This window comes from Ovis canadensis, chromosome 17 (assembly GCF_042477335.2).
Source record: "Ovis canadensis isolate MfBH-ARS-UI-01 breed Bighorn chromosome 17, ARS-UI_OviCan_v2, whole genome shotgun sequence".
Taxonomy (NCBI): Eukaryota; Metazoa; Chordata; class Mammalia; order Artiodactyla; family Bovidae; genus Ovis; species Ovis canadensis.
In genome coordinates, this window is record NC_091261.1 from 74,264,412 (window position 1) to 74,276,024 (window position 11,613).

The window sequence follows — 11,613 nt, forward strand, 5'->3', positions numbered from 1 at the left end:
CAGGGAAGCCCCGTTGAGGTCTCTTTTTAATGTGATGACAGTGTTTTAAAATTGATTTTGGTGATGGTTGCACAACTCTGAATATACTAACAAACTTGAGTTGTGTACTTCACAGGGTGAATTTCCTGAATGGTATGTGAATTAGATTTCAAAACTGTCACAAAATCAAGATCTAAATGTGAAAGGCAAAACTATAAAGTTTTAGAAACAAATGTAAAAGTTATCTTCATGACCACGGGGTAGAGAAAAGTTTCTTCATAATTTATACAAAAGAATATCAATCATAAAGGGAAGTAAAGTATTTGCTCGCCAAGATCTTCTGTCCATGGGATTCTCCAGGCAAGCATACTGGAGTGAGTTGCCATTTCCTTCTCCAGGAGATCTTCCTGACCCAGGGATCAAACCTGGGTTTCCTGCATTTCAGGCAGACTCTTTACCATCTGAGCCACCAGGGAAACTCAACCATAAAGGGAATAACATGCAATCTTGGCTGTATGAAAAATGAGCTTTTGTTTATCAAAAGATATTTAGAAAGTGAAAAGAAAAAGTACAGAGTGAAAAAATAAGGCATGAAGAGAATTTGGGGCTTCCCTAGTGAGCTCAGATGGTACAGAATCTGTCTGCAATGCAGGAGACCCGCATTTGACACCTGGGTTGGGAAGATACCCTGGAGGAGGGCATGGCAACCCACTCCAGTATTCTTGCCTGGAGAATTCTGTGGACAGAGGAGCCTTACAGGTCCATGGGATTGCAAAGAGTCAGACGTGACTGAGTGACTAACACACACACAAAGAGAATTTAGGGATGAGTAAAATAGAAACCCAACTGACTCAATGACTAGCAGGCATTTTGTTTTGCATTTTGAAGAATAAAATGGCTAATAAAAATGTTTTAAATGCAAATTTTTACCTCAGTGGAATACAGTTGCATACTTAACACATTGGTAAAAATTTTTAAACCTTATAGGATAACAAAAATGTCAAGTGAGAGAAATTCTCAAACTCTGTGGATAGGAGTGTAAATTGGTATAGTTGCTTTGGAAAACAATTCAGCACAGCCTAGTAAAAGTTGAGGACACATGCCCTGTAACCAGGCATCTTCCTTCTTCTTGTTTATATGCAGCGAGGGACAAACATGAAATGCAAGCAGCAGTGTTATTTGTAACAAGCTATAATAGGCTTAGTTGTTCAGTTGTGTCCAGCTCTTTTTGAACCCATTGACTGCAGCCTACCAGGCTCCTCTGTCCATGGGGATTCTCCAGGCAAGAATAGTGGAGCGGGTTGCCATTTTCTTCTCCAGGGGATCTTCCCAACCCAGGGATCGAACCCAGGTCTCTCACATTACAGGTGGATTCTTTGCCATCTGAGCCACCAGGGAAAGCCTCAAAACAGGAAAAAACGTCAAGTTTTAACAATAATAAAATATATGGCTATCACTACCGCATAATGCTATAATCACATCAGACAGTTATTCACAGCTTTACAGAGCACCATGCACTGCCTTAAGTACTTTTCATATATGGATTCATTTGAAACATTTCAACAACCCTATAAGGTAATAGATATTTTACTCCCATTTTTCAGATGTGAAAACTGAGGCTCAGAGAGGTTAAATAGCTTGCCACAAGGAGAGTAGGGTTGACAGAGATTCAAATCTAAACCATTTATATTCAAATCTAAACCATCCATGCTCTTTTTTACATATTCCAGAAGGACACAAGATTTCAAGAAATGGAAATACATGTCAGATCCTGGAAAAGGAGATTCCAAGATGTTTAATTTAACTATTATGCTGTGTACAGTTGTGAAAGTGAATGAAGGACAATTAGGCTCATCAACATGATTTGATTTTAAATAAACAACATTGTTCAAAGAAAAGCAAATCACATAAGAATATACACATACGTATGTAGTTTCTTTCTATTTTAACCAAGGTCCCCAAAAAAGCAAAATTAAGCAATTTGCTGCTTGAGGATACATGCACAAGTGATCCAACTACCAGGAAAACAAAGGATTGTATTTATCTAACACTGGGTAAAAACAATATAGTTATTATTCTTTAGGTTAAGCATATGTGTTCTTCTTCATGGATGTTATTTTGCAATAAAAGTACTAAGAAACTAGGCCAACCTCATTCAGGTATAGCGATACCAAATTCCTCAATAAGTGATTAGGAAACAGAATTCAATATAACAATAAAGGGATAGTAAAATGTGACCAAGTGGGATTTATTCCAGGAAGGCATATTAGAAAATCTATTAATAATAGACATCATATCAGTTGATCAAGAGTGGAAAACTACACATCTCATAGATTCTGAAATGGCACTTGATACAGTTCAACTGTCTTGATAATTACACTTATCAAAAAAGAACAGAAACCAAAACAAATTCCAGAAGGATCAAAGATTGAAACATCAAAAAATAAAATTATAAAATATTAGGGGAAAATACAGGTGAAGGGAGGAATGCCTTTTTAAGTATGATACAAAATTGAGAAGCCAGAGGAAAAAGACACTGATCAACTCAACTACAAAGAAAAATTTCAGGCTAGGAAGAGCATCATAAGCAGAGTCAAAAGATAAAAACATTTTGGGGTAAAAAAGTGCAATTCACATCTTAGACAAATGACTCATTTCCTTAATATATAAAGAGCTTCCATAAATCAATAAGAAAAAGTTCAACATCCCTCAACATGCATCCCATCAAAAGTGGGCAAGGGATATAAACAACAATTCACAGAAATGAATATGAAAATTTGTCTTTTAAACATTAGAGAAAGGTACTCAAACTCACTCCAAAGAAAAAGGCTATTAAAATACATTGAGATACCACTAAAATACCATTTCTCAGTTTTGGCAATCTGATAGGTAGTTTGAGAACACAGTCTTCATGAGAGCGTGGCAAACAATTACTTGTATCCATTACAGGTGAGAGGACACATATATTATAGAACATCTATGAAATGTAACTTGATAATATATTTAAAAATCAAGTACACATTGTTTTATGTAATAATTTCACTTATAGATATTTAATCTATTATATATGATCTCACAAAGATAAAATTTAAATATTCATCAATAAAAAACACAGCACAATGGAGCTCTATAGAGGTACAGATTCTTCTCAATAGATCACTACCATATAATGTGAGGTCATAATATTTCTTTAACAGATTTTTTTGTGAGGATATGAGGTAGCACCAAATAAATAGTAGTTTGTTCTCCAGAAGTAGTAGATGATAAAAATAACAATGAATGTAGTAATATTGGGTTGGCCAGAAAGGTCATTGGGGTTTTTCTGTAACATTTTATGGAAAAACCCAAGTAAATCTTTTGGCCAACCCAATAATAGTGAGAACTAAATTTACAGCCAGTTAGAGACCCAGCTGGGATTCAACACACACCTGTCACTCTAAACTCACTCTTCTATCTCTACTCAATTTAGCCTCTTGCATAGCAAATACAAGCACTTCTCCGTGTTTGTTTCAATGTTCCACCATGGTGCTTCATCTCTTTTGTATATAACAGGTTAGAAGAGGTTTATCTGCATCTGAGTGAGAACCACAGATTTGTTCTGCGTTTGGAACTTCTGATTCTGTGGCAATGAAATTGGAACCTTGAATAGATTTGCTCATCCTACTTCAACCACAGAATAAAACCGCTAGCTACAATGGTCTCAAAGTCAGTTCTAGGGCTGTTTCAAAGATCCCTATGCAGTTAGACTGTACAGGTACAGAAGGGGACCCCCAAACTTCTCCAAACCTTTCCCTATCTTGGATAGATTGTACTTTGGCTAAAAACTCACTATGGATCCTTTTGCTTTGGGCTCACTTGTTGTGTCTAAAGTTGATGGGCACAGGTTTAAGAAGTTTTGGTGAAAAGAAGTGAACTGACAAGACCTGGCTTATGTGGACAGTTGCAAAAAACAAAGGATTTCCACACTGAGAAGTTTGCAACAACTAACCATGCCCCTCCCTTACCTTGCCTTTATAACTGCTTTGTTGAAACCCTTCAAGGACTTTGGGGTTTGGGGGGCACGAGCCACCTGTCTTCTTGCATGCCCCTGCAATAAACCTTTCTCTGCTCCTAACTCCAAGGTTTCTGGTTTGGCTTCACTCTGTATTACTTAGGTTTGGTAACAATAACATAATGGATAGAATTGTAATAAACCCAGAAGAAAAAAGATGATCTTTTGACTCAAACTGGAGCTCAAATTGTAAACTGTACGGTTTTTGAGCAAGCCCTGGGAAATGGTGAGGCACAGGGAAACCTGTTGTGCTGTGTACAGTCCATCGGGTTGCAGAGTCAGACATGACTGGCGGCTGAACAACGACAAGGCTGGACGCAGGGAAAGGCCCTGTCAACAAATCTCACGATCACTAGGTCCCTTCCCTCCATCAACTAAATAACAAGGCCACACCTGCAGGTTCCCAAACAATTGCTGGGTGACCTGTAGCTTGTGGGTAAAAGCTCTCATTTTTTGCTGACAGGATTACAACGCCTTTGGTGGCTGAAGAGTAAAGGCCGTTGGGTCTGTTTTCTCTTTCCGAACTTTAACTGGAAGCAGTCGGCTCCATGCAAAAGATAATCATGAATGAATCTGGTCACTCCACGTTTCAGCTGTGACTTTTGCCGTGTCCAAGTCCTGCCTTTTTCAAGATGCACGACAAGGCCTTTTGGCTTGTTCTCAGGTGTAGGATCTGAAGGTGATGTACCCGGTTTGCCAGCTCTTTTCTCCAGTTCACATGAACACACAACTATGCCATCTCCATACCACTTAAAATCATCTAGATGCTTCCACTAGTCTGATTTCTTTTGAAAAGTATAATTTTTATTTGCACAGCAAATGATTTTTTTTTAAGTCATGAAAATCTGGGGGGGAGGGGCTCCCATGTGGTGAAGTGGTAAAGAATCCACCTGCCAAATTCACTTTCACACTTTGGTGAGTATGAAAGGAGTTGAATGAAAGAGGCAACCAAGATGGTGGTTGCATGGGTGCGAGCTTTTATGATAATTCATCAAACTGCACATTTATCTGGGCTTCTCTGTGGGCGTGGCGGTAAAGAACCCACCTTCCAATGCAGGAGATGCAAGAGATATGGGTTCAATCCTTGGCTCAGGAAGATCCCCCGGAGAAGGAAATGGCAGCCCACTCCAGTACTCTTGCCTGAGAAATCCCATGGACAGAAGAGCCTGGTGGGCTACAGTCCACGGGGTCACAAAGAGTCAAACATGACTGAGTGACTGAGCGTGCAGGCACACACTTTTATTTACATATTTTTCAGTGTGTGGGTTACAGCCCACAGTCAAAAACCTGTTGAAAACATCGTATCTTTATTGTTTCCTCTCAAGACAAAGAATGTAGGGCAGCAGTGGCTATGAGGAAGTCCATGTTTATTTCTCACTTATTCGCTATAAAATCAGAGCTGAGGAAGCTGAGTCATTGAATGCTTTGCTTCACTGAAAATTAGGTAGACTTGTGGAGACAGCAGGTAAACAAGATAAACCAAAAGAGAAAGACTGGGAGGATGGAAGTTATGTTCACATGTCAGAAGGAAAATCAACATTCTGTTGCAGCTTTTAAAAGTATTGATTCTTGCATCTATTTCTCCTCTAACACAGAATCCTGTGGCTGCTTCTCATACCTAAAGCTTAAAAGCCAATGAGGATTTCATGCAGAGTCTTGTAAGCAAGACCCACTTCTGTCAACGTCTTTAATTCACAGATGAGAAATGCTTAGCTTTTTTTTTCCTTAGTACAATACTTCCATACGATTAATCTCATGGAAAAAAGTTGAGACTGTGGATGTTTTCGGCTACATCCACGAGGACCAGAGACGTTTTCCAGGGAACAAACACATTCACCCTCCACTCTGTGAAGGTAGATGACCCAAGAGTTTGGAGTGTTTCACCTTCCAGGAATCATTTTACCTATGAGCATCAGACAGTCACAGCTATTTTTGCCTTCATCTCGCTAACATTCATATTAGGAAAATTCCAGGGAGAGAGAGAGAAGACCCTGGCTATGGCACTTGTCTCATTGGCAACAAAGCAGCATTGAAACTCTGAAGTTGACATCTCCACACCAATTCAAGCAGCACAGAAACTCCTGTTAGTTTTGTCATAAACCGATTAGAGCTGGTACACAGACCTAAGGATCTCAATGCTTCAACACTGAATAGCCACTCAGATCCCAGCAGTTTCCCCAGCAAAAACCCACTGGGAAATTGTCAGCAAGTTCACCGCAACGTGCCATCTGAGATACTCTTCAGTCTCATAATCATCCCCACACACACTCAGGAAAAAATAAAATGATATTTAGTCCAGAGAAAGCGGCAGCCACCCATGCCTGGGACCCCCTGCCCGTCTGTATGAAACACGCTCCGAGAGTCTGGTAAAGGCAGACTGTCCGGCTGCTGCTGGAGCAGGACGAGGGGGTGGGGGTGGGGAGAGCCTCCACCCTTTCCCAAATCAAAAGGGGGGAAAGTAAGTGAGAAAATCTCCGGAGTTCAAACATTCCTTTAAACCCCACAACTTTAAATACTAAATGTGTTTCATGGCTGCCATCTTGAAAAACATTAGTTTGCCAAAGGCGGCCTTTGATTCCCATTTGGGATGGAAACGCTGGCAGATAATCCATTGAAACAGGTCCCGCACAAAGGCCCTTTTGCAACAATCGTGGTGCTTGTGAAGGACAACATTTTTGTGCCCAAAATAAAACATTTTAATGCGCTACAATCCATTACACATATAGTCCTCCATTTCCTTTCAGTAATTATTCATTAGAAAACATTTAACGTCACTGTGGATTTCACACTGGGCAGTCTGGACACAAAGAACAAGAGATGGCCCATTTATAAGGGGCTGGGGTCTTCTTTTCTAATCTGAGAAACTCTGAGGAGGTGGGGCCCGCAGGACACAACAGGCCGGCTAAATTGTGCGGTTAACGGTCAAAGCCCCCCTGCCTACTTTGACACTCATTTAAAGATGACGGGGAACAAAAGAGATTTGTTCTGTGCAACCCTTTCTTGTTACACAGTCTACATCGGGCTCCGTGCATGAAACCCGCCCGATATTCTATTCCACCTGCCAGCTCCCCGCCGCCTGCCTCGACTCTCTCCTCTGCTACTTGGCTTTCTCCCACTTTAACACAAAGAGACAGGTAAAGAATATCTGTAAAAGCGGCCCATTCAGCATGTCAGCTTTCATAATACAATTGCCTGTCAGGTCCCCGAGGAGCTATGAGGCGCTCAAACGTCTGGGTTCAGGCCAGAAATCCAGCCCGCACTTCTGTTGGTTTAGCCAGGCAGCTCCCGGTCACCTCCCACCCTCCCGTAGTGGAGGGCCATCTCCTGGGGCACAGACACAGAAAACCATCTTGAATAACAACAGTCTGAAACATTTGCTCCATCAGCGAGAGACGACATGCCCACTCCCAATGGGCTGCATGTATATTCCTTTCATGCCTACGTTAAAAAAAATGTTAACCGAAAACTCAGACCCAGGGATCTGGAGTCATTGGAAAAGTTGGGGAACGTTTATCTTACAGCCATTTTTTAAAGAAGGTATGTGACGGAATAAAATAGTTTGACAGCAGAGCATTCTTCCCTAAGGTAGTGGGGAAAGATCCTATCTTGAGAGTCTAAGCAGATTAAGATGTATGGGCATATGTACAAATCTAAAAACCTCTAGTTCCATCTCGACTCTGCAAACTACATGAAGGCTGTATATCACCTAGCGATGCTTCCAGAATATACTGATGAGAAACTAGTGAGGACAGATAGGCTTGGCTTTCCTAGAGTCTCAAAAATGATTCATGTCACGGTATGGCTCTTTTTATAGCTGTTTGCATGTTATACCTGCTTTTTATCATTATCCTGATGGGTTAGAGGAAACTGCCTCTGGTTTCAGAGTCAAACGGCAAGAATATGCCACAGAAAATCAGTGGGTACTTAAAGAGAAAGCAAGATTCATAATGAAGCCAGTCACAGCAGCTCAGTCAGGTCAATAAAATTCTAAAAATATGAAACAGTTATGATGGTCTGTGTCAGTGAATAGCAAGCTAGGGCTCATGGGTCGAACCCAGACAGCTGCCTGCTTTTGACGCAACAAAAGAATAACTTTTTTTAAGTCGTGAGGAAATTGTATGAAATTCCAGTGTCTGTGTCCATTAGCATTTATTGGACTACAGCCATGATTATCGTGTACGTCTGTCTGTGACTACTTTCCTGCTATGACAGACTTGAGTAGTTGCCAAGGAAGCTGAATGGTCCACAAAACCTAAAATGTTTACTATCTGGCCCTTTATTAAAAAAAATCTCTGATCCCTACTCTATATCCAATATAGCATACATGTCTCTAGTCCTTAAGGTCCAGCCTTCCAAATCAATGGTATTTAAAAATTGTAGGCACCAAGAGGAAAAAAAAAAAAGTGGAGTTTCAAGTATAACCCTTTCCAAACAAATGTTTGATGGTTTATGATGAATCCCTCAAACTTACGGCTGGGCTACTTCTTAATTAAGATATTTATATCCAGCATTGTTAAATGTCGAAAAATAGGGTCATTGAGAACGCGAGGTGAGATGGTACCTTTCCAGACCCACTGCTGCTTCTTAGCTGCTCAAACACACACAGCAAATTAACTGTGCAAACAGCAGGTAGCAGTATCTCCAGGAGAACTTAGTGTGTGTTCGCTCCATAAACAATGCTTCTAGCTCTCAAGAAAACCATCTGAAGGGTGGTACTACTCAGTGGCAGCCAAAATTTGAATCAAACATACATCAAGAAAGAAAGCAAGGTCTGATACTTTGATTCAAGGGGGAGTCTCAGCTGTGGAAAGGATAAGGATTAAACTTGAATGATAAGAGCATTATCATATTGTACGTTTTTATGCATCCGATTTGCTCAACGGCTGAAATGCAGGACTATCTTTTCTTGTAACGACAAGAAGACTGTCAGCTTTTGATTATTCAACTGCAGCCTCTTAATCACTACTGAATGTGTATAATTATGAATATCAGTAAACAGAATAATGCTTCTAAATTACCTTAGGGATTAGATGGTCTCCTAGTAAGAATTAGAACAGTTCACAGGGTCTTAATTGCTTCATGGGAGTTCCAGGTGGGGAAAGAAATGGGCAAGCAACTGCATACATTTTTTTCAGCATAAAGTAGAGGATTAAAAAAATCAAACGCAAGGGCTAGATTTCTCTTACTACTTCCCAACAATAAGTAAACAAATTAGACCAATAAATACAGCACAAAGATCTCGGATGCTTACTGCATTTTTTTCCCTTCATACACATTTTTTTTTAAATTGAGGTATAACTGACATATAGAATTATATTAGTTTCAGGTGTACAAGGTAATGATTTAATACATTGTGAAATGGTCACCATAAACTATAGCTAACAGCCACCGACTTACATAGTTATAAAATTCTTTTCTTTGATGAGAACTTTTTTTTTTGATGAGAACTTTTAAGATCTCTTTTAGCAACTTTCAAATATAACTACAATATTCTTAACTATAGCTACCATACTGTATATGACATCCCCATAACTTAATTATTTTATAACTGAGAGTTTGTATCTTTTGACCACTTTCAACCATTTCTCCCAATCTCCAACTCTGGCAACCACCAGTCTCTTCTCTATATCTATGAGCTTGGGTTTTTGCTTGGTTTTGTTTTTAAGATTCAACATGGAAGCCGGGGATAAATTAGGAGTAATAGAGTTTTGCCAAGAAAATGCACTGGTCATAGCAAACACCCTCTTCCAACAACACAAGAGAAGACTCTACACATGGACATCACTGGATGGTCAACACCGAAATCAGACTGATTATATTCTATGCAGCCAAAGATGGAGAAGCTCTATACAGTCAGCAAAAACAAGACCAGGAGCTGACTGTGGCTCAGATCATGAACTCCTTATTGCCAAATTCACACTTAAATTGAAGAAAGTAGGGAAAACCGCTAGACCATTCAGGTATGACCTAAATCAAATCCCTTATGATTACACAGTGGAAGTGAGAAATAGATTTAAGGGCCTAGATCTGATAGACAGAGTGCCTGATGAACTATGGAATGAGGTTGGTGACATTGTACAGGAGACAGGGATCAAGACCATCCCCAAGAAAAAAAAATGCAAAAAAGCAAAATGGCTGTCTGGGGAGGCCTTACAAACAGCTGTGAAAAGAAGGTGAAAAGCAAAGGAGAAAAGGAAAGATATAAGAATCTGAATGCAGAGTTCCAAAGAATAGCAAGAAGAGGTAAGAAAGCCTTCCTCAGAGATCAATGCAAAGAAATAGAGGAAAACAACAGAATGGGAAAGACTAGAGATCTCTTCAAGAGAATTAGAGATAACAAGGGAACATTTCATGCAAAGATGGGCTCGATAAAGGACAGAAATGGTATGGACCTAACAGAAGCAGAAGATATTAAGAAGAGGTGGCAAGAATATACAGAAGAACTGTACAAAAAAGATCTTCACGACCCAGATAATCATGATGATGTGATCACTAATCTAGAGCCAGACATCTTGGAAAGTGAAGTCAAGTGGGCCTTAGAAAGCATCACTACGAACAAAGCTAGTGGAGGTGATGGAATTCCAGTTGAGCTGTTTCAAATCCTGAAAGATGATGCTGTGAAAGTGCTACACTCAATATGCCAGCAAATTTGGAAAACTCAGCAGTGGCCACAGGACTGGAAAAGGTCAGTTTTCATTCCAGTTCCAAAGAAAGGCAATGCCAAACAATGCTCAAACTACCGCACAATTGCACTCATCTCACATGCTAGTAAAGTAATGCTCAACATTCTCCAAGCCAGGCTTCAACAATACGTGAACCGTGAACTCCCTGATGTTCAAGCTGGTTTTAGAAAAGGCAGAGGAACCACAGATCAAATTGCCAACATCCAATGGATCATGGAAAAAGCTAGAGAGTTCCAGAAAAACATCTATTTCTACTTTATTGACTATGCCAAAGCCTTTGACTGTGTGGATCACAATAAACTGTGGAAAATTCTGAAAGAGATGGGAATACCAGACCACCTGAGCTGCCTCTTGAGAAATCTGTATGCAGGTCAGGAAGCAACAGTTAGAACTGGACATGGAACAACAGACTGGTTCCAAATAGGAAAAGGAGTACGTCAAGGCTGTATATTGTTACCCTGCTTATTTAACTTCTATGCAAGTACATCATGAGAAACCCTGGGCTGGAAGAAACACAAGCTGGAATCAAGATTGCCGGGAGAAATATCAATAACCTCAGATATGCAGATGACACCACCCTTATGGCAGAAAGTGAAGAGGAACTAAAAAGCCTCTTGATGAAAGTGAAAGAGGAGAGCGAAAAAGTTGGCTTAAAGCTCAACATTCAGAAAACTAAGATTATGGCATCCAATCCCATCACTTCATGGGAAATAGATGGGGAAACAGTGGAAACAGTGTCAGACTTTATTTTGGGGGGCTCCAAAATCACTGCAGATGGTGACTGCAGCCATGAAATTAAAAGACACTTACTCCTTGGAAGAAAAGTTATGACCAACCTAGACAGCATATTCAAAAGCAGAGACATTACTTTGCCGACTAAGGTCCGTCTAGTCAAGGCTA